The 24,482-nt window shown below is 43.3% G+C and overlaps 1 long non-coding RNA gene across 2 annotated transcripts in view; it reads right to left on the bottom strand.

Moving 5' to 3' along the window:
* The window catches only part of LOC105463485 (uncharacterized), a 50,490-nt gene extending 26,318 nt beyond the window's left edge, over positions 1–24,172 (bottom strand). The window contains exons 1-3 of one of the 2 annotated variants that reach the window (XR_976364.3): positions 24,021–24,172; positions 23,320–23,379; positions 21,592–21,745 (exon numbers count right to left, since the gene is read on the bottom strand). This is a non-coding gene — a long non-coding RNA (uncharacterized lncRNA). Of the gene's footprint in view, positions 1–21,591; positions 21,746–21,858; positions 21,947–23,319; positions 23,380–24,020 lie in introns of those variants that run through there. The other variant, XR_011620904.1, reaches the window with a different exon arrangement.
* Positions 24,173–24,482: the final 310 nt, after the last annotated feature.

Genomic DNA, 24,482 nt, shown 5'->3' with positions numbered 1-24,482 from the left:
TTCCATGCTCATGGATAGGAAGAATAAATATCATGAAAATGGCCATACTGCCCAAGGTAATTTATAGATTCAATGCCATCCCCATGAAACTACCAATGACTTTCTTCATAGAATTGGAAAAAACTACTTTAAAGTTCATATGGAACCAAAAAAGAGCTCACATTGCCAAGAAAATCTTAAGCAAAAAGAACAAAGCTGGAGGCATCATGCTACCTGACTTAAAACTATACTACAAGGCTATAGTAACCAAAACAGCATGGTGCTGGTACCAAATCAGAGATATAGACCAATGGAACAGAACAGAGGCCTCAGAAATAACACCACACATCTACACCCATCTGCTCTTTGGCAAACCTGACAAAAACAAGAAATGGGGAAAAGATTCCCTGTTTAATAAATGGTGCTGGGAAAACTGGCTAGCCATATGTAGAAAGTTGAAACTGCATCCCTTCCTTACACCTTATACAAAAACTAATTCAAGATGAATTAAAGACTTAAGTGTTAGACCTAAAACCATAAAAACTCTAGAAGAAAACCTAGGCAATACCATTCAGGACATAGGCATGGGCAAGGACTTCATGATTAAAACACCAAAAGCAATGGCAACAAAAGCCAAAATAGACAAATGGGGTCTAATTAAACTAAAGAACTTCTGCACAGCAAAAGAAACTACCATCAGAGTGAACAGGCAACCTACAGAATGGGAGAACATTTTTGCAGTCTACCCACCTGACAAAGAGCTAATATCCAGAATCTATAAAGAACTCAAACAAATTTACAAAAAAAACCAAACAACCTATCAAAAAGCAGGCAAAAATATTAACAGACACTTCTCAAAATAAGACATCTATGTAGTCAACAGACACATGAAAAAATGCTCATCATCACTGGCCACCAGAGAAATGCAAATCAAAACCACAGTGAGATACCATCTCACACCAGTTAGAATGGCGATCATTAAAAAGTCAGGAAACAACAGATGCTGGAGAAGATGTGGAGAAATAGGAATGCTTTTATACTGTTGGTGTGAGTGTAAATTAGTTCAAACATTGTGGAAGACAGTGTGGTGATCCCTCAAGGATCTAGAACTAGAAATACCATTTGACCCAGCAATCTCATTACTGGGTATATACCCAAAGGATTATAAATCATGCTACTATAAAGACACATGCACACGTATGTTTATTGCAGCACCATTCACAACAGCAAAGACTTGGAACCAACCCAAATGTCCATCAATGATAGACTGGATTAAGAAAATGTGGCACATATACACCATGGAATACTATGCAGCCATAAAAAAGGATGAGTTCATGTCCTTTGCAGGGACATGAATGAAGCTGGAAACCATAATTCTTGGCAAACTATAACAAGGACAAAAAACCAAACACTGCGTGTTCTCACCCATAGGTGGGAATTGAACAATGAGATCACTTGGACACAGGGCAGGGAACATCACTCACTGGGGCCTGTCAGGGGATGAGGGGCTCAGGGAGGGATAGCATTAGGAGAAATACCTAATGTAAATGACAAGTTGATGGGTGCAGCAAACCAACATGGCACATGTATACCTATGTATCAAACCTGTACATTGTGCACATGTACCCTAGAACTTAAGAGACAGATATATATATACATATATATATATATATATATATATATATATATAAAATATATATATGAGTTCCTCAGCCTAGTGCAGTCGCTCAGACCTATAGTTCCAAGCTACTTGGAAGGCTAAAGTGGGAGGACTACGTGAGCCCAGGACTTCAAGGCTGCAATGAGCTATGAATGCACCGCTGTACTCCAGCCTGGGTGACAGCAAGATCCTGTTTCAAAAAAAAAAAAAGTCCTTTATTCTTTTACACATGAAATGATTCCCTTTCGTGTGTTTCATGTGTTTTATTTTAGTGGCAAAGAAGTGAGCTTCTTGTGTTCATCCAGAATTTGTCAGCAGCTGAACCACAAGTTGAGTTTCCAGTGAGTGGAGCAAGGAGTGGGGACACATAGGGACTTTATGTAGAGAAAAGGAATGGAGCACGTGTCAGCCTAGAAATCTTGGAAATGGCAGATGTGGTCAGATGGAGATGGTGCTAATCAAACATTTTCTGAAAAAAAAAAAAAAATTAAATCTCTGAGAGATTTTCCTGTGTGGCTTATTTCTTAAAATTCACTATTCATGAAATTCAAGGATTTTAATTTTATGTTCCCACTATTCAGTAATAGTTTTGTTGGGGTTCTGAAAAAATCACACCCCAAAGTATGGCACTTTGGCATGCTGAGTACTTTGAACTGAAGGAAGTTGGAAGGCTTCCAAAGCAACCTCAGAAGCAAAGTCACCCTAACCTTCTCCTGCCTTTCTGTGTAGGGGCTGTCATTAAAGAAGTTCTCTGACCTACTTTGACTGAGAGTTGATCATAAGACTCCTAATGACCTAAGGGGTCCTGCCCTATAACAGGGAAGGAAAAGTGCTACATAGAGAGGCCAAGAAGAATCTGGATAGGCCTTGCTAGGTTTCCCCCCAAACTCTCTTACCATCAGACCCTACCTGTATTAATTTCTTTTCATGCTGCTGATAAAGACATACCCAAACTGGGAACAAAAAGAGGTTTAATTTGACTTACGGTTCCTCATGACTGGGGAGGTTTCAGAATCATGGCAGCAGGTGAAAGACACTTCTTACATGGCAGTGGCAAGAGAAAAATGAGGAGGAAGTGAAAGCAGAAATACTTGATAAACCCATCAGATCTCATGAGACTTATTCACTATCATGAGAATAGCACAGGAAAGGCTGGCCCCCATGATTCAATTACTGCCCACTGGGTCCCTCCCACAACATGTGGGAATTCTGGAAGATACAATTCAAGTTGAGATTTGGATGGGTACACAGCCAAACCATATCATTCCCCCCCTGACTCCTCCAAATCTCATGTCCTCATATTTAAACACCAATCATGCCTTCCTAACAGTTCCCCAAACTCAACTCATTTCAGCATTAACCCAAAAGTCCACAGTCCAAATTCTCATCTGAGACAAGGCAAGTCCTTTCTGCCTATGAGTCTGTAAAATCAAAAGCAAGCTAGTTACTTCCTAGACACAATGGGGATACAAGTATTGGGTAAATAGAGTCATTCCAAAGGGGAGAAATTGGCCAGAACAAAGGGATTATAGGGCTCATGGATGTCCAAAATCCAGTGGGGTAGTCAAATTTTAAAGCTCCAAAATGACCTCCTTTGACTCCAGTTCTCACATCTGGGTCATGCTGATGCAAGAGATGGGTTCCTATGGTCTTGGACAGCTCCACCCCTGTGGCTTTGCAGGGTACAGCCTCCCTCCTGGCTTCTTTCACAGGCTGGCATTGAGTGTCTGTAGCTTGTCCAGGCGCCCAGTGCAAGCTGTCAGTCGATATACCATTCTGGAGTCTGGAGGAAGGTGGCCCTCTTCTCACAGTTCCACTAGGCAGTGCCACAGTAGGGACTGTGTGTGGGGTTCCAACCCCACATTTCCCTTCTGCACTGCCCTAGCAGAGGTTCTCCATGAGGGCCCTGCTCCTGCAGCAAACTTCTGCCTGGGCATCCAGGTATTTCCATACATCTTCTGAAATCTAGACGGAGGTTCCCAAACCTCAAGTCTTGACTTCTGTGCACCCACAGGCTTGACACCATGTGGAAGCTGCCAAGACTTGGGGCCTCCACCCTCTGAAATCACAGCCCAAGCTCTACATTGTCTCCTTTCAGCCACAGCTGGAGCAGCTGGGACATGGGGCACTAAGTCCCTAGGCTGCACACAGCATGAGGAGTCTGGGCCTGGCCCATGAAACCACGTTTTCCTCTTGGGCCTCCAGGCCTGTGATGGGAGGGGCTGCCATAAAGGTCTCTGACATTCCCTGGAGACATTTTCCCCATGGTCTTGGGGATTAACAGTAGGCTCCTTGCTGCTTATGCAAATTTCTGCAGCCAGCTTGAATTTTTCCTTAAAAAACTGGGTTTTTCTTTTCTACTGCATCATCAGGCTGCAAATTTTCTGCACTTCTATGCTCTCTTTCCCTTTTAAAACTGAATGCTGTTAACAGCACCCAAGTCATCTTTTGAATGCTTTGCTACTTAGAAATTTCTTCTGCCAGATACCCTAAATCATCTCTCTCAAGTTCAAAGTTCCACAAATCTCTAGGGCAGGGGCAAAATGCCACCAGTCTCTTTGCTAAAATATATCAAGAGTCACCTTTGCTGCAGTTCCCAACAACTTTCTCATCTCCATCTGAGGCCACCTCTGCCTGTACTTTATTACTCATATCACTACTAGCATTTTTGTCAAAGCCATTCAACAAGTCCCTAGGAGGTTACAAACTTTCCCAAATTTTCCTATCTTCTTCTGAGCCCTTCAAACTGTTCCAACCTGTGCTCCAAAGTCACTTCCACATTTTCAGGTGTCTTTTCAGCAACACCCTACTCCTGGTACCAATGCATTGTATTAGTTTGTTTTCGCACTGCTGATAAAGACATACCTGAAACTGAGAACAAAAAGAGGTTTAATTGAACTTACAGTTCCACATAACTGGGGAAGCTTCAGAATCATGGTGGGAGGTAAAAGCCACTTCTTACATGATGGCAGCAAGAGAAAAATGAGGAGGAAGCAAAAGCAGAAACCCCTGATAAACCCATCAGATCTTATGATATTTATTCACTATCATGAGAATAGCACAGGAAATACCAGCCCCCATGATTCAATTACGTCCCCCTGGGTCCCTCCTACACCACATGGGAATTCTGGAAGATACAATTCAAGTTGAGATTTGGGTGGGAACACAGCCAATCCATATTACTACCCTTTTTGTCCAGTCACAAAAAGGATTCTAAATGGCTATCCATTTTTCATTACATCGAAGCATAAAAATGGACACCTCTCCCTTGGTCTTTGGATCTTCATTTCTGAAGCCTCCTGTGTCAGAGAAAATCTTCATTAAAATAAATTGGTTATGCTTTTCCTTTATTAACCTGTCTTTTGTTATGGGAGCATTGGCCATGACCCTAATGATGGATAAGGATAGGTATTAACATCTTCCAGCGTCTTGCAGTTTCCATTAGTCTTTCTGCAAAACATTAGAATTCGTTTTTCTTAGAAGACAACGCAATAGAATGAATACTAGTAAGCAATAATATAATTTGAGAATTCAAATATCTTCTGGTTTAGTGTAGGCATCATAGTACACAATTTTCACTGCTTTCTTCATTTAACCATGAGCATTTTCTTTAAATCAAAATCAGCCCCACACTCTTCCTCTCCTAGCTTGTGTTGTATAGGAATATTTTCTCTCCAGCTGACATGGACTTACTTTATTCCTTTTTTTCTGCAGACAAAAAATGTCAGTAGGCAGATCTTCAATGGAAGCCTGGTTATTTATGACTGTTCTTTTGTGATGAAAGGTGAATGGTCAGGTTGAGTTGTAAGAGAGGAAGGGAGAATTAGGAAATCACTACAGCAGTCGATGTTGGTAAGTTCAGGATTAGGACAAATGAGTAAGGAGTGAAAGAATAGGGAGGGAAGTTAAGAAAAGACTGAGGTGAAAGAGTTGAGAATCTTTCTGTCTAGAGCACTGTCTTCCTCAGCCAGGAAACCAGTGACAGAAGAGCTAGCTTTTGAGAGAGAATCACCCAAGCTAGACACCTGGGAGTCACTTCAGTCTTCTTTCCTCTTAATTTAATTAGAAACCAAGACCTGCTGATTGCATTTCCTTAGCCTCTCTTCTGCTCTTTCCTTTCTTCTACTCCCACTGCTTTGGTTTAATTCCCATCACCTGTCAATCAACTGTGTTCCACCAGAGAGCCATTGCAAAGGTGCTCATCTGATTTGGCCTTGCAGGATAAAGTCCAAGTCCTAAACTTGGAGTCCCTGCAAAACCTGACCCCTGCTCACATCTGTAGCCTCATCCTCAGTGACGTCAATTCCCTAGCCATGCCAAACCTCTTGCAGTTTCCTATAATTGCAGAAATACCTAGAGTACTTTTTTGAAAAATAAATTCCCAGGCTCTACCTCAGGAGGTTCTGGATCAGTGGATCCAGCGTGAGGATCATGGATCTCTTCTTTTCAGGATGCTCCCAGGTGATTTAATGGTCATCTAGCCTGGAGATTACTTCCTAGTTTGAGAATTAAATAGGTGAATATACATAACAATACCTTGTAAACTGTCAGTTTCCACACAGATGGCAGCCAGTGCTACCAAGAAAGGAAATGCACTGAAGAGCTGGTGGATGGTGCCAAGGCTAACACAGGTGCGAATTCTCCCCTCCCAAAAAATCTGATCAGCAGTAAACACAGCCCCACAGCCCAACCCAGGAAAAGTTCATAGTACTCCCAGAAGATTTTTCAACCAATTTTTAAACTCGCCAAATTGTTTAATCAAATGATTCATGTAAGGAACCCAAATTCTCACAGACACTGTTAGTAGAGTACCAGCAGCATTCCTCCTCTCTGTTCTTGCTGGCTGAGCCCTGATCCTGTTCAGGGTCTACATCTCCCATTCATGGTTCAGGAAAGCCCAATTATGGAAGGCCTTCTTGCCACAACTGGTTTAGACAGGGTTGGGACATGGCAGAGGAGGCCTGCACAGGAGCTTCTTGAAGAAATTACTTTTTCCTAAGAAGAGACATTTTGCCCGTTTCCTCTATTGGATATTTCCATGTCAGTGCAGGGTGCTTGGAACTATGGAAGCCCTCCTGCCATCTTAAGAAGGGTTAGCACAAAGATCACATCCTGAGGAAGGCAAAATAGAAAACAGGAGGAAACTAGGTCCTCAAGGATGTTTCTGTGCCATCAAATTAACCAACCCCAGAATTTCTTTTTACATGAGATAATAAATCCTCTTTTTGCTGAAGCCATTTTTAGTTGGGTGTCTGTACTTTGCAACAGCAATAATTCTTATACACTAATGTATAAAACAGATTAAAATTGACAAATTATTTTTAAACATTTATTTTATAGGCTTTAATTTGTAACTTTTATTATAAGAAGATAATGAAGAATTGCTGAGACACAAAACTTAAAATGGGGAGTTACGGATATAAATTGAAGTCATATCAGTCTTAGCATTCAATTTATTTTAGCATTTTGTTTTGAATGTGTAATAGTGAGGGAAGTCTAATTTCCACAGATGAGTAGCTGCAAATAGGGTGCCAGTTTTTTGGGTTTTTTTAAAATTTGCTTTGCAAACTCAAGACACTCTTCACTTAACAGTGATATCAGGACAGCTTTATTCTGATATCTGGGCTCACACACACAAAATTAGGTTGGCAGGCACAAGTTAATGTGCTGATTGTTAAAAGTTGATATGTAATATATTGTTTGTTTACATTAAAATATATGGTATTTTTAAATTTCAGCTGGGTGCAGTGGCTCACACCTGTAATCCCAGCACTTTGGGAGGCTGAGGAGGGCTGAACCCAGGAGTCGGAGGTTGTAGCGAGTGGAGATTGCTCCACTGCCCTCCAGCCTGGGCAACAGAGTGAGGCTCTGTCTCAAAATAAAATTAAATAAAATTTCAAGTCAAGTATTTGCAAAATACTCAAACGATCTCAAAAATATTCACAGGGATCTTAGGTTCCTCAGAATACACTTTCAAATCCTCTGTCCTAGCTTGTGTTAATTACATACAATGCATCTAAAATCCAAGTTTCAAATGTGGTAGACAAGATCCTTTCCTCCTTCTATAACTCCAGTTTCCAAGACTCAAAGCTGGACCCTGTTTAACGTCATTCAGGTCTGGCGATAAGACAAATATTTCTTTAGCTTCATAGAAAATACACTCAAAAGAGGTGGTGTTTCAGAGTGGGGAAGGGCTGACTGTGGGTCCAGACCACACTGATGGCCTCTTCTCACTTCCTCTTCCCCCAGGCTCCAAAGCACTCCTCATGCCCACGCCCACCCCCAGCTGCAGAACAACCCTGAGAGAGACTGGCAATGCACGCTGAGGCCAGACAAGAGAAAGCAGGTGTCTTGGTTTTGGCTGCTATAACAAAGTACCACAGACTGGATGACTTATAAACAACAGGAACTTATTTTTCACAATTCTAGAGTGTGGCTGTCCAGGATTGGGGTGCCAGCAGGGTCAGGTTCTGGTAGCTGCCAGCTTCTGGTTGTCTCCTCATGTGGTGGAGGGCAGAGAGAGGGAGTAAATCTCCTGGCTCTTAAGGGGCACTAATCCCATTCATGAGGGCTCCCCTAATGACCTCATCCAATTCTAATTACCTCCCACAGGCCCCATCTCCCAACACCATCACCTTGGGCAGTAAGGTTTCAACATATGAATGTTAGGGGGACACAGACATTCAGCCAGTAAAGACAGGAGCCAGCTCCCTGAACAGCCTTGCCCTCTAAGACCACCTCTCCCAACCCCAGCCTCCCTTCCACGGTGGTTAAAACCTAGCTGTTTTTCAAGTTCATGTGTGCACATTTGCTTATTTCCTACCCAGAAAGAGCTAACAGGGCAGGCCCCTGGCATTGAGGGATGTCTTCTTGGTCTTTAACATATTCTCTCTGCAACCTTTTCCCCTCCACCCAACTCCCACCTTCCACCTGACTGGGCATAGTGATTTTCTACTTTCTAGTCTCTTCAAATAATCCTAACAGGAAAAATCTGTTCTCAATATTATTCTTTAACTAAAACACATAAAAATCCTCCAAGCTATTTGTTTACTGAAGAAATGAAAGATCAAGACTGCGATCTATTGGGAAAACCCGAGACACTAGGTACAGACGGGGGGATTTGGGGGAAAACGGTCTTCATTTGGTCCTGGAAGGCATGGTCTCCTCAAGAACTTAAACCATTTCAGAGCCCTGGGGACCAGGAGGAAAGGGACAGAAGGGCCCTAAGGTAACATCTTTTTGAGCCCAAAGCTCCTCATCTCTCCACCCAGATGTTGGGGATCCAGAGGTGAGAACCACTGCATCCAGATGTGCAGTTCACAACTTACACAATTGTCCAGGGCGGCCCTGCCGGTGCTTTCTCCGTTGTGCATTCTCAGTGCTTTGTAATGTCATTCCTACTCAGCAAATCTCTTTAAAATGTCTACCATGTTTCAGGCACTATGCTAAGCATAGAACAAATCAAGATAAATAAAATATACCCTCCAGAAGACACAGTCTAGTGCGGAAAACAGCCACCTGAAAATAAATATCCAATGTTAAAAAAAAAAAAGTCATACACAAAATACTATATCAGCAGAGAAGGAAGATGTAATGTTGCCAAGAAGGATCAGAAAACTTCCAAAGGAGGGTGAAATTTGGGGCAGAATCTTTAAGGAAAAAGAGTAGGAATTCCCTATATAGACAAGAATATTCTAGGCAAAAGCTACTGGGCCAAGGCATGGAGACGTGAGGTTGGGTGATTTTTGCAGAGCAATTTGGTTTGACTTCTACTCTAGATCTCCTCACCATACCTGGAGTCCCCTTAGTTCCTCTTGCCTCACAACAGTTTTAGGTAACTCTGCCCCAGGCTCTCCTTTGTCTCAAAGGACTGAAAAGTCAAAGAAGCGATTCCTCGGCTCGAAGCGGTGGCTCACACCTGTAATCCCAGCATTTTGGGAGGCTGAGGTGGGCAGATCACCTGAGGTCAGGAGTTAGGCAGATCACCTAACAGGAGTCTGGCTAACATGGCAAAATCCCATCTCTACTAAAAATACAAACATTAGCCCAGCATGGTAGTGGGTGCCTGTAATCCCAGCTACTTGGGGGGCTGAGGCAGGAGAATCGCTTGAACCCGAAAGGCAGAGGTGCCGCACTGAGCCGAGATTGCGCCATTGCACTCCAGCCTGGGCAACAAGAGTGAGACTCCATCAAAAAGAGAGAGGGAGAGAGAGAGAGAGAGAGAGAGATTCCTCAAGTGTGTGCAAAGCTGGGGGTCCCAGAAGAGGAAGGATGTTTGCTTGCCTGAACATATCCCATGGTGTATAGATGAGCAGTAAGTCCTTATCTCCTACACCAGAATTCCTCTAAGTTCATGATATTCCCATTTACTCATTCAATTAACAAACATTGGGTATCTCTTATATCCCAGCAGCTGTGCAAGGAGATGTACAGAGAAATCAAACACATAGTTGCCCGTGTGGTCCTTACTGGTGTGTTTCATGGTGTGTTTCCCCAAGGGTCCAGTTGCCTGGACCCAGAGCAGTGACTGACTCTGCTGAACTGGAAAAGCGGAAAAACATCTTTTTCCTGCCCAACAGCACTTTTCACCCTCTTTGCCAGCTTTAAGACTTCAAGACCACCTCCGAAAACTCCTGAATGTGGTATAGAGATTCCACTGTGTTTGGAAGAGGCAGGATGGAGCACTAGAGATAAAAGGAGAAAGGGAGAGAGAGGAGAAGAGGAAGAATGACCACTATCCTGTATAGCTGCCCAGCATCTGCTAAGAAAATAAAAATGGCTGTATTTGCAGCCAGAGGCTTGTACCATCAACCACACACAGATCAATATGTGTTTATTGGCATTGACTCTTCTTTTTGTCAATTTTTTTCATTTTTTTCCTTTTGACTTTAAAAATAGTCTCTTCTTTTAGGAGAGAAAAGGATGTCCTTAATTTAACTCTTACAAATCTTATCTAACGCACAGTTATCCAGAGGCTTTACTTTATTCAAATGAGAGATATCAGTAAGTTTTAGGTTAGTGAAAAGGAAAGATGTGATTTATTAAGATCAAATGTTTTCAGAGTATGAAAAGGTGTAACCTAGAAGATATCATGGGGAGGAATTCCAAAGGCCTATGGCAATTTAAATGTGTTCAAGCCACTCTCAAATGAAGGATAGTTTAGATTGTTCATTACTATCTAAAGGAAAAGGAAGAGGAAAAGGAGAGAAAAAGAAGGAGAAGCAGCAATTGCCAAGAGACAGTTGTTCAATCCAATAAAGTAATGATCTGTGCAAACTCTAATTATTGTATTTGCAAAACAATATGTGTATAATTTGTGGACTTTCCCCCTCTCTTTCTAACACAACAAAGGATTCATTTCATAAAAACATTTTGTGTTTTTTTTTAGAAGATTTGGACAAAAACAATGCATGTTTAACTCTGGAAACACAATAATGGATCCTTGAAAGATTTATCTGAAATCAAATGCAGTTGTCATTCTATATCGATAATCTTGGCTATTCATTATCATATCCAGCCCATCATCTATATGCTGATGACACTATCACTTATGGTAGTAGATTATGCTGGGAGAAAGCTTAATATTATCTTCAAGCTGATTTAAATGAGCTTTAAGATCATCTGGCACAATCTAACTTACTCTTAAATATTAATGAAACAAAGATCATGTTATTTGGCTCAAAACAAAAATTGGGGGAAACTGAAAAACTGGCATGCAACATGACCTTGTCGAAAAATCTCAACTATTCAAGATTTGAGGTCTACCCTGTCTTCACCTGAGACCAAAAATGTAACTATAGCATGGAAGGATGGAAGAATCAAAATTTCTTATTCAAGTACATATAGTTCTTGCAGTTCTTTTTCTTCTTCTTAAGAAAAATTATTTTCCATCTCTGCAATGTTGGAATTATGTGCCTTGGGTTTTGTTGATTTTATTTATCTGAATGCAGCTCAACATTTGTTAGCCAAGTTAAAGATGCTTTCTCCTCTCTATCTGGACAGATTTGCCTTGAATTATACATCTCATAAACATTACCGTCTGTCGTCTTTTAAACAATTGGCTAAAAATTAGAAGACTCTCAACATTTTGTTGGCATAATAACTTCCCTCACACTCTATTTCCCAACATCAGACCACTTAACTCTTCTTGTTCAGTCATCCACATTTTCACAGCAAAATTTAGTGAATGGGGGGAGAAAAAGCAATAGCTGAAAGAATTAACCCTTCAACAGCCCATAGCACTCAAGCTCTGTGTGTGCCTGCATGAGTAAATGTGTGCACATGCATGTACTTATGTGGGAAAATGTCTTAAATTATGTAGATGACTTTTCTGGATCCCTTTTGCTCTCAAATGTCTCACTAAATCAATGGAAAAATTCCTTGCTGCTGGCCAGGGCTATGATGGAACTCATGAGATGCCACAGCTGAGGCAAGGACATGACTGTTTCCCTGGCTGGTTTCCCTGAAGAGGATGTAGATGCTCACAGAGCTGGAGGCTGAGCCCCAGACCTGGCCAGCAGAGACAGCTCAGTCCCTGGCTGGTGATGAAACTGAGCCACCTTCAAGACAGGAACGGGGGATGCTCAGGAAGAAAATGATGAGAGTGTCTTGGGGCAGATAGCCATCTTTGTTGTTATTGCTAAAGGTTTTCATTTACTACCACCTGCCTGACTTTTGAAGGATTCACTCAGTCATCAGCTTAATTGAGCCCTAGGCCTAATCATACCCACTAGCAGCAAATGAGATGTCATTTTCCAGGGACCTCCTGAAGGCGTCAGTAGGAAAGGATGTCCCCTAGAAGGCAGCATGGGCAGGAGTCCTGTAGGCCTACGGCAGTATGACACCATGACAGTACTTTCATAGTCTTGAATGGTGTGTGTCCATGTGTCTCTGCTCTCATGCTTATTCTGTACTCTGCCTCTCACTTGCAGATATTCCTCCCTCTGCCCTTCTAAGAAAAGGAAGTCGAGTCAGAGAAGGGTTGAGTGTGTGGGTAGGTGGATGAATAGATGGATAGATGGTGGCTGTATATAGCAAAACAATGGGGATGTGTTTCATTGCTGACTCAACAGATCTCTCCATACGTTTTCTAAAGAGAAAGAGAGAGAGAGAGGAAGGACTGTGCCAAGCAGATGGTACAATCATCTCTCAAAAGAAAGTCAACCTGAAGAACTTCACATCCACTAGAGAAGTGGGAAAATGTGCTCACCTAGGGCAAAGTTTAGCTTCCAGACTTGTGTCAAGTGACTGCTTCTAATCCTCTTCTTGAAGGCCCAGTTCAAAGTTACCTTTTCTGTGACACTTTCTCTAACTCTCCCAGGAAGACTTCATCACTTTCTCCTCTGTGCTACCACAGCTCTTTTTTCATCTCTCATTTAGAGCCCTTCTATTTTGTGTGTGTTAGGATTGTATACATGTTGAAATCTCCACTGGGCCAGTCCCAGCCATTGTATACCCAGCATCTCTCACAAGCCTTCTTCCTTGGCAGCACAACACAACTTGGCTGAGTATTGGCAGTCAGGTGTGTCAGAGGGGCTGGGTCATTCCTCTCCCAGGCATGTGAGCTCACTTGCTGTCTCCAGGCATGGCGATTCAGTCACATGTCCGGTGCTTCACAGCATGTGATGTGGTCTCATGCTGTTGGGGAAGGGGCAAGGGGACTTCTAAGAAATGTTTACTCCTAGCAAGACACAAAAGGGAAGAGCGTACATATACAGATGTTGCTTTGTGGGAACATGAGCACACAGAGGTGCTGCAATCACCTTGTGGACAAAAGCCACACACTGAGGAAGGCAGAACCCAAAGATGGAAAGGACCTGGATCATTGATGATGTCATTGAACCAACCCAGAGACCACGCCATCCCTGGACTTCTTGTCCATTTTGAGTTGTGTCTTCTACAACTCACAGCCAAAAGCATCCCGATTGGTAAATCCTCTCAACCTATGTCGTGCAATACAATAGCCACTCATCACGTGTGGCTGTTTAAATTGTAATTAATTTCATTTTATTATAATTTATGTAATTTAAGATTTAGTTCCTTAGTCACACTAGCCACAGATCCAGTAATCCAGTACTCAGTAACCACATGTGGTCAGTGGCTACACTATTGGGCAATGCAGAATTACAGAACAACTCCAACACCTCAGAAAGATGCCTCCCACAGCAAGGCTCTCAACTGCAAACTCCTCAGAGACAAAAACCAGATTGTTTTCATCTCTATTCCTGGTGGATCACTGTGAAACAAAAATGCTTAATAAAGGAATGGATCGTTTAAGTATTGTGTATTCTGAAGGAACTAGTCTTACTGCGTTCTAACAAATTTTTGCAAGTAGGGGCATCCCTCCCCACCCCAGTGATTCTTCAGTTCAGTTCAGGCAACATCTGTGGTCACAGTCACCAACTCACTGGCCGTCTCCACTCCCTCTCCCTCCCCCAAACAGCATCCCCCTTCAGGCTGTTCCCTGTTTCCCTGTGCTGTTTTGTTTGCTTGTTTGTTTGTTTGTTTGTTGTTTTTGTGTTTTTTTGACAGGGTCTCGCTCTGTCACCCAGGCTGGAGTGCAGTGGCATGATCTCGGCTCACTGCAAGCTCTGCCTCCCGAGTTCAAGTGATTCTCCTGCCTCAGCCTCCCAAGTAGCTGGAACCACAGGCACCCACCACCATGCCTGTCTGATTTTTCTCTTTTTAGTAGAGACAGGGGTTTCACAATGTTGACCAGGCTGGTCTCAAACTCCTGACCCCAAGGGATCTGCCCACTTTACCTCCCAAAGTGTTGGGATTACAGGTGTGAGCCACCATGCCCGGCCCCCTGTGCTGTCTTTTAACCATCTCCAGGAATCCAACTTTTTTCAGCCTTACTTTTTGCCTCCAAAATCCTCACTGACCTCCTCTCTGCCTCTGAAAATCACAGATGCAAATAAAATATTCGTTTGATCCATGTTTGATCCATTTTTCAGGGTGGTGTAGATATAAGAATTGTGTCTGTGTAGACAGAAGCTGCCCACACACCAGCCAGACATGACAGCATTCCAGCTTTGTCTGTCTCACCCTCCTCCATGCAAACCTGGTGTCTGTCCTTCTGTCCTGTTGCTGAGTAGTGCTTCATCACCAAAACCCAAAGCATTGCCCTGTCCCTCAGGGAAAGAGAGTGCACTTGGAATAAAGCCCTGGGTGAAAGTAAAGGGCACACAGTCCATGGAAACTTCTGCAGAAGCATCCTGCAGTTCCCTTAGAGTCCAAAAGCAGAATCTGCTGCAGTAGCCTGGGTGAATGGCTGCCAAGAGGATGCCAGGCAGTGCCCTCTCCTTCAGCCTCAGTTCCTGAGAAGGAAACTCTGCCCTTCTCCATCAGAGAAGTCCACCTTCTGTTGTTTGAATGGCTGGGGCAAGAGTCTTGCCTAAGCCTGATGGGGCATGGATTAGGGTTTCTCCTGCTCTTCCCAACCCCTCCCTCTTGCCTGCAATGTGGTACATAGGGGCTTTAAATAGTAACTGAGTTTTAGAGTTTTTGCCCTTGTGGCTACCCAAAAGCCCTTGGTCACAGGGCAGCCCACCAAAGAAGGCCAAAAATTAAGCTCTTTGAGTTTGTCCCAGCCCTTTAGACGCACCTTTCCCAGTAGAACTGTCATTATTTTTGTCCTAACCCTTTGCATCGATTCCGCTACCTCCTGCCCACAGGCACACTTCACAGGCTTGCACAAATGGCTCCTGGGAGCCACATGTTGCTGAGCGGACTGTGTTTTAGGCCCTGACCAGTTCAGGATGCCTGATGTGGATGCTGGGGTACTATTCATCTCTGAGAGGTGCCTTCGAGATTTATGATCTGTTGTTCTTTCTGGGGTGCCCAGGAGGGCTCTCTGCCAAGAGGCCTGAGACACAGGCCTCCTCTTGTTCTGACGGTGACTGGGGTGTTGGGTGTATGTCTCCCATAGGGGCTTAACTCTACCAACCCCTGGGTTTGAAGAGGGGTTTTATTAAGTGATGTTGACATGCTTGGCTTTAATTAGTTCCTTCACAACGTGCCAGTTTTATAGGCTTGATCTTACAAATATGAACTTTGAACTGCAGTGTGTCATATGTTAATGAGAAAGATTTCAATTGAGTGAAGCCAGGGGTGAAATGCCACAGTGCATAGACAGCTACAAGAGATCTATGGCTGGGCTCCATTCTCAGCTCAGGCCTCGTTCTCTGTTGCGTGACCTCCCAAGTGACCGCAGGCAGAATTCTAGGCAGTTCAGCAAGAAGCAAGCCCAGCTATCTCTACCCCAAGGCGCAAGGGGGTAGTTGTGAGCTCTGACTGCAGAGTCAGAGTGACAGGGCTGCTGCCCCAGCCCTCTTGGCTTATTAGCTGTCTTAGGGCATTCATCTTAGCTTTTCTGAGCCTCAGCTTCCTCACTTCTTAAAATTCAGGTTATAACGATGGAATCGTTCTCTGAAAGCTGCTGTGAAGATTTGAACGTGGTGCCTGGCACCACCTTGAGTGCTCCATAAATTAAAGGTGCAGCTATTTTGTTTATTTGTTGTTTGCAGGGAGCTGGGAACAGGGGGAACAGCTGCAGGTAGATGAAGCCTGGAGGACTCTGGGGTCTGGGGACCACAGAGAGCTAAGTCCGGATGCACACTGGATGGAAATAGATTTATTCCAGAGAAATATTTGAGTGCAGCATTGGCTTGTCTTGAACTCAGTCCAAAGAAGTTACTGCCAAATGGACCCCATAATGAGGCTGGGTTTTTGGTGTGTGTTTTTTAAAAATCAATAATGCAGAGGAGGAGGGCTGGAGCACGAGGTCCTTGCGGAAGGGGAGGTTTCACTGTCACCAAGAAACAGTTCATCTCGCACAGACTCAAAGAATCTCACTGGAGCTTGGCCAGGGTGGCTGCAGCCCAGAGCTTTGAAGTCAACTGTTCTTAGGTTTCTCCTTTTTCTCTTTTCTTCTTCTTTTTCTTTCTTTTTTTTTTCTTGCTTCTTTTGTTGTCATTCGTGTATACACGTGTGTTTTTGTTTTGTTTTTTTTGTTTTCATGGTGTATTTCCCTTTGATTTCCCTTCATTTTGAAGTCAATTTCCCTTTGAAAATTCCATGTGTCTGGGTTGTGTGATGGGGAACACGGAAAGGGATTTGGGCTTTGTCTGTGTTGCACCCAAGAAAGAGAGGTCCCTTGGGCTTGAGAGTGTTGAAGGCCACTCAGGAGCCCATCTCCAAAGATGGAAACTGTCAACCTCCACCAGAGCCTACCCCAGGGCCTTCATCTGCCAAACCCAGGAGGCCTCTGTATCCTTCTAAAGTACAGGTGGTTCTGTGGGATCAAGGACATGGAAGTACTATGGGGCAGCTCAGTGCAGGGCAGAGGAGCCCTGGCTTGGGAGTCAGGAGCCGCTGGCATTTAACCTCCCATCCTTTCTACTGAAAAGTCTCTGCAGCACTAACAGTTTGTCATCTTAACCTAAGCCAAGCAAGTGCTTTAGATGGTTTAAATCCAAGCCACTAAACTGACCTGAGAAGCAAAGGGATAAGCAACAGGAGATCAGGTGGAAGCCCAAGGAAAATGAGGAGTCAGGTGTCCCACATCTGTCCCTTCTGATCCACCTCTTTCACACAACCTGCCAGGCCAAGCCTGGGCAGACAGTAGGGATGAGATGGAAAGGAAGAGCTAATGTGAGAGTCTCTGTAAAGGAAGAACCTAAAATGCCTGGAAACTAGTCAGGCTAATTCTCACTAAAGTGATAGTGACTTTGTAGATATTTCCTTCCAGAAGTACTTTTATTTAGAAGGAAGACACTAAGAAAGAGAAAGAGATCATAACAGAAAGTCAATGCCTAGCCTAAAGGCAATACTTTCCAGTCCCAAGCACTACTCCTTCAAAACATGAGTTGACCGTTACACAAATTTTGGAAAACTGCCGCATACTATCTTTCTTGGAGGTTCACCAATTAACATCAACACTTTAACAGCTGGGAGAAGACTTGGGTTAAAAAGGCCTTTTTAACTTCGTTTAAACCATTGTTTCCCAAATGCTTCCATCACAAAACCCTTTCCCATCTCCAAGTAAAAACTATTAACATCCCAAATTCTGCACCACAGCCTAAAGTCTAAAGCAATGTATCTTTAACACTGAGATTTTAGGTACCTTCCAAAAAACAAGCAGTATCATCCCCATCTGGGTATCCCCTCCTCTCCCAACCCCCTTCTTTGACCCAGGCAAGGCCACTGGATAGATTTAGAATCCAGGAAAGGCCCAGGTTAGGGATAAGAGCATATCTGGGTGCCAACCAAAAGTAACATCAGAGAGCTGTTGACTGTTCAGGCCAAGGCTAAAACCTGAAGCCCAAGGACAGCTGCTGGCCATTGGGGGACAGGAACAGGCATGGGACAAGAGCATGAGATAAGCTCAGACTGAAGTGGGTTTTATTGTACCAGTCCCATAAGTGGTCTCTCTGGCATGGGGGTGTCTTAAAGACACCACACGATCTTACAGACTGGTACTTCCCCGAAGCATACCAGAAAGCCAGCCTTGTAAATAATCATGCATTTGGTTAAATGCTCACAGTCGCCAAGAATAGTAATAAGGAACTGAGACTATGGCCTGCTCTAATGTCAGCATTCATAACTAAGGGGCTATGGTACTAACTCAAAGGATAGAGAAAATTAAGATTCTAGATTAAATGGGCACTGACTCTGTTAATTAGGGTAAGAAGTGGCCGCCTGGGGTAAAATGACACAATATAGACCCATTCTCCCTATTAGATTTGCAATGGAAGATGAATTATCTAACTAGCCAGTACAGATCACATTGTGTTCCACGCAGGACTCGGGTAGCACAGACCTGTCAGGATGAGAAAATAAGTCATCGTGTGCATGCACAGTAATCACCATCACAGAGAAGTGGGTGAACAAGTTCCACAAATTTTCCGGTAATAGGGACTAACGCTTGTTGAATGCTCACCCTGTGACAAGTGCCGGGCTAAGCACTTTACCTGGATTATCTCATTTAATCCTCACAGCAGCTCCATGAAGCTCAAGAAGGTTAAGCAGCTTGGCCCAGGTCAGGGATAGAACCGGCATTCAGCTCTGCAGTCAGTCTCCAGAGCCCACGCTTAACCATTGGCTCTTTCCATCCCTGCATCAGGCCCACTGAGGTTCCCCCCATCTCATCACATTCGCTACGTCCCCATGCAGCATCCTCTCCCCACAACACGATCCCATGTGTTTTTCCTGACAGTTAGGTCTCTAAACCAGAACTTACCTAATAGGCTACTGGTAGGCTGAGATATGATGCTCCCCTACCAATCCAAGGGGCAGGAGTGTAGGACCTGGGGTGGCCACATCTTGGGCTGGTAACCCTGGGTGCTAACCATGAAGCTACTGCCTCCCAGCTCCAAACTTACCCTCTGTACTTGGATCTGTGATGCTGGGGCTGGGGGGCTGCAAATACATTTCTCCTTTTACAGATGACTCCCCAGATGGTCCTCAAGTGAGGCATTGAAGGGAGACTAGGAGGCAGGAGGTGGCAGAGAAGACTTGCTCCTTCCCACATGCTGGCTGTTCCTGGCAGTGGTAACCTGGCATTGGCTCTTTAGCCCCACAGCAGCAGTGGATTCCAGTTTCCAACTTTTCCCTATCCTCCCAGAACCAGCCTTATTATGTCCCTCGGAGGTACCAGCAGCATCCAGGCAGTGCCCCTCCCCAGAAGCAGGTTCCCGGGTCCCTGGGCTCCATCCTCCAAGCTCCTAAGGTACCAGTGGTCCCCAAGCAGCAACCCCTGCTCAGAGGACTGGTCCTAGCTCCCTGGGACCCTTTTCCAAGCTCCAAGGTCTGATAATCCAAACTTCTCTCCTCTTTTCCCCAGCCTTAAGGAGGCAGCTGCAATTCCTCCATTTGGATTACTTCTGTCTTCTGTACTTTCTCAGTCCTAATGCTTTTTCAACCAATTCCCCATATTCAGCTCTGTCTGCTACTATAACTACAGTGGTTTCTGATGTCCTGAACTGGACTCTGATTAACATATCTGGTCATCTCAGTATGCCATAAAAACATCATTTTCTATGTGTGTCATGACAGTGAAAAGGTTTCAGAATCTCCATCCCCTCCATGACAACCTGGGCCCTAGAAAAGCGGCCATTAGATGATATAGACAGGGTTTATTCTCCAATATACATGCCCAAGAAAATAATTTCAAAATTAGAGTCAAAAGGGTGCTAGCGAGCATTTAATTGTTCTGGACACATGCCTAATGCCTAAGTCCTCCTGGAACTGGACACACAGATCAGCCTTGATTGTCATTTACACTGAAACCACAGGCATCTCTGAGAAGCAGGGGACAGCTTCTCTTCCGTGCTCCAAAGTTAAGCTATTATGACACAGGAAGGCTTAAATTCAGACTTCTTTAAATATTAAAAGCAGAAGTCTGAGATTGCAGCTGCATATTCAGCTTATCTTTTTTTCTGTTAATCAATCACCCAGTATTTATTGAGCACCAGTAGATGCCCGTCCCAGAAAGAGATGCACTTGCAAATGAGCGTGGAAGGCACCCGCTAGATAAGCATTCATTTCCCTTTACAGCCCTTCTGGGCTTTCAGTCACCGCTCAATAGGCACTTTTCATAACTCCCCATTGTTGTCAGGCTATTTTTATCCTTCCCGTACGAATCAGAGTATGACTTACTGTCCCACTGTTAAAATCCTTATTCTGGCAAAACCATTATTATTTATTTGTTTGGTATCTTTCAAAAAACTTTTGTGGCTTGAACCCTCATCTCAAAATAAAATTTAAATAATCTCATCATTAAATACCTTATGCTGAATGGACAAAAGTAAATGACATCAATATGTGGACAATTTATAAAAACAGCAACTTAAAAGGCCTGGTCAGCCACATCCCCATTATCCAGATGTTCCTTAGAAGGAAGGCACTGAGCCACTCTTCATACCAGGCAGTGGCCAGAATTGGCTTGTTCTGTGCAGTAACTTGGAGACCAGCATTCCAGATGAGCTGATTCAAAAGTAATTATTTAGGGTAAAATGCATCCTAAGTAATGGCAACTTAGTAATAATAGTAATAATACTTAGTAATTATTCAGTACAGCTCAAAATTCCCTGTTCATACGAACTCACTGTTAAGAACTAAATTGTTTCCCATCCCCCGTGACCAAATTCATATGTGAAAACCCTCACCGCCAGTTCCTCAGAATGTGACTGCATTTGGAGATAGGGTCTTCAAATAGGTAATTAAGTTAAAATGAGGCTGTTTGGGTGTACCCTAATGCAATCTGACTGATGTCCTTTATGAGGATAGAGGGAAAGGGAGAGGAAATAGAGGATAAGGAAGAGGAGAAAGGGGAAAGGGGAGGTAAAGAGAGGAGGGAGCGGGGGAGAGGGAGAGGAAGAGATCAGACAGGGGCACACACACAGAGGCACTATGTGAAGATACCAGATCATCAGAAGACAGCCATCTGCAAGCCCAGGAGAAAGGTCTTAGAAGGAAGCAACCATGTCTATGCCTTAATCTTGTTCTTGACTCTAAAACTGTGAGCTGTTGTGTAAGCTACTCAGTGTTTCCTATGACTAAGTGGTATTTCGTTTGCTATGGCAATACTAACAAACTAATACTTTTTTTTTTTTTATACAGAGTCTCACTCTGTCTCCCATGCTAGAGTGCAGTGGCATGATCTCGGCTCACTGCAACTCCTCCTCCCAGGTTCAAGCGATTCTCCTGCCTTCCTGCCTCAGCCTCCAGAGTAGCTGGTACTACAGGTGTGCACCACTATCCCCAGCTAATTTTTTGTATTGTTAGTAGAGTCAGGGTTTTATCATGTTGGCCAGGCTGGTCTCAAACTCCTGACCTCAAGTGATCTGCCCACCTCAACTTCCCAAAATGCTGGGATTACAGGCATGAGCCACCGCGCCCGGCCACCCATGAACTTTCAGAATAGTTTCTAACATGGAAAATCTACTTACCTACGAATCTTTTCTCTGCTTTTCAGCTGGGTAAAAATGAAGCAGGAAAAGATTGGCGAACTTTGCCAGCATCTCTCAGCTCAACCATGGATGGAGGGGATTTGGTCCGACCCTCTCCCTTCTCCGTTCACCACAGCTCTGTTCTCCAGCCTGACTGATAGGGTGGGAAAACCAGTATTAAGCACGTATTTTCAAAGAACAATCAACTCTTGATTATCCATTATTAATGTGGACCAGAGCCTGCACGGAAAATTAAAATCCACATACATTCCAAACCCCAGTATTAGCCATTAATGTCAACATGCTCAAACACTTCAGACTTCATCAACCCCTGCTGTTTTCCTTTGAGGAAAAGCCTAGCAGTGTTATGAATTTATCTATTACCTTTAAATATCCATAAAATATCATGCAGTTGGGAAAGCCCCAACTCTTCTTCGATAGAATGTTCTAAAGTGTATTCTTAGGGGAGAAATGGAACTTTTATATCCCTGACTTATTTTTAAATTGCAAATGTTAATTTAACATTTTGTAACATGGCATGCAAAATAGTTGGTGTAATCTTTCATAATCCTGTGTTTTAAAGAGAGGAATAATGTATTTTCCCAGGTAAACCAACTAGAACCCACTAAAAAATTATCTCAGAATCATAATGCTAGAAGACCTCTAATGAATCATATAGTTATTTTCTTCCTTTCTTTCTTTCCTTCTTTCTTTCTTTCCTTTTTTCTCTTTCTTTCTTTTCCTTCCTTCCTTCCTTTCTTTTTCTTTCTCTCTTTTTTTCTTTTTTCCTTTTTTAGCAACAGATCTCTCTTTTCAAAATTATTGTGGAAGTTTGATATAGAAGAGATCTGAGCTTCTCTGATTGAAGTAGGTATGAACTGCCCATTCAGCCTCCTCATTGTCCCTTGAATTTCCTGAGATCTGAGGGCTGTAAAAAAAATGAAAACAAAACAAAAAACAAACAAACAAAAAAACCAGAACAAAAACCACAGACCTATTTCCATTCATTTTACAGGTTTGCAAACCAAGGCCCAAATGGGAAACATCATCATGGCCAAGGCTGAGCATTTTATAATGGCATAGCCAGGTCTGGAGCCCAAATCTCCTGATCTGTGGTCCATAAACTTTGTCTGCATCACACTGTTGGTCACATTGACTTTGTTTTGTGTGACAAGTTGGGCCCCAGAACAGCTTTACTGCCTAACCAGTTCTGCAGCTTTCACCACCAGGAGCAGGCTTGTGTGCTGAGACACATCAGCATCAGTACATTAAGCAGATCTCTTCAATGCCCAGAATTCTTAGGCAGATTTCCAGATACCAGACGAACAACCTTGGGGTAAAGGTTATTTGCCTTGAAAAAATATCCATATATTCAGATCTAGTGGTTCTCCAACTTTAGTATCCCCTTTATGATTACTGGGGGCATTTGATAAAAATACAAATGCCAGAAGTTCTGATTCAGTAGGTCTAGGGCATAACCCAGGAATCTGTGTTTTAATAATGATCCCAGGTGGATCTGATGAAGTGGTCCCCAGACCACACTTTGAGATACACAGCTTTAATTGTTCTTTGTCATTAAAACCTTCCCCTGGAAGAACTGAAGTTGGCTCAGACTTCAGGAACTGCATGCTTTTAAACAAGCTTGCAATCTGACAAGAGCTTTAGCCACCACCACCACCGCCCCTCCCCCGCCAGATTCAGAGCATTATCCTCCAGATGGTGTCTTACTCTCACAGTGGCATCCTGCTAAATTCCACAGCGACTGGATGATCATCTCAGGTGGTCACACTGGGAGAAGCAACAGGAACTGATGTAAGGAACCAAACTTTGTTTTCATGCAAATGGTTTCCATGGAAAATTAAACAAGCAATAGAGACATACAAAAAGGTATTGTGTATATCAGTAACCAGAAAAAGTCTCTTATAGGATAGCTCATCTAAATTTGAAAGTACTATCAGCTTTGGAAGGTCTTGAGTTCAAATAGTAGAGGGGTAAGCCTAAGGAGCTGGGAAGCCCAGCAAAGGTTAAGATTTCAGGGCAATCTTAGGATTTGCACTGAGAAATCCTTGTGTCAGGCTGTGCCAAAACCAGATGTTTTTACTAGTAATTAGTATTATGATAATTCATTTAACTAGGAATAAAATAGGGCATGATTGTTTACTGCTGCCTGTTTCCCCAGACATGCAGAGAAATGAGAAGAAAAATCTCAGAGGTTTTACTCTTGGCTAAACGGAATGATTTTCTCAATTAACCAGGAATGAACACAGCAACAAAATAATTTGCGCTTACATTATAGAAGAGTTGTAAATAGACTTTTAAACACTTCCTTACATGTGGAAGTCAAGGTGGAAGATAGACTGCCAAGGAATTGAAAACATCTTGAGTTTGGTTTCCATCTGAAAAGACATAGTCCTTAGAAATCTACTCACGTTGTCAGCCATGGCATGAGACTTCCAAAAGCTATTCTTGGTTTCTCTTCTCTGTACTGAACCCTTTCCAAGGCCAAGAAATTGTGGGTTGAATTGTGGTAAGATGAAAGATGCTTCTGAGAGCTTAGGAGAAAAGTGTACAGGAGAGCAGAGAATGCATATCTGAGAGGAGGCTGACAGCATGGCTAGGCTTTTACATGAATCCTTAATATAAACTAAGAATCGATTGTGGGCAATGAACAGTGATCATGGCAGAGCACATCCCAGCAAGGGAGTTACTCTACTGCGACTGTGTCAGGCTGATGAATCCTGGGGGAACAGGACAGGGAGTGGCGGGGCACAGGGGCATGTGGCACCCTCACATGCACACCCTAGAAGAAAAACTATGTGTAACTGTCAAATTTACACAAAGCCAGCTAGACATTCTACAACATAAACCACTTCGTAAAGCATAAGGTACAG

This window comes from Macaca nemestrina, chromosome 3 (assembly GCF_043159975.1).
Source record: "Macaca nemestrina isolate mMacNem1 chromosome 3, mMacNem.hap1, whole genome shotgun sequence".
Classification (NCBI taxonomy): domain Eukaryota; kingdom Metazoa; phylum Chordata; class Mammalia; order Primates; family Cercopithecidae; genus Macaca; species Macaca nemestrina.
The sequence above is the reverse complement of the archived record's forward strand: the minus strand, read 5'-3'. Positions and strand labels throughout refer to the sequence as shown.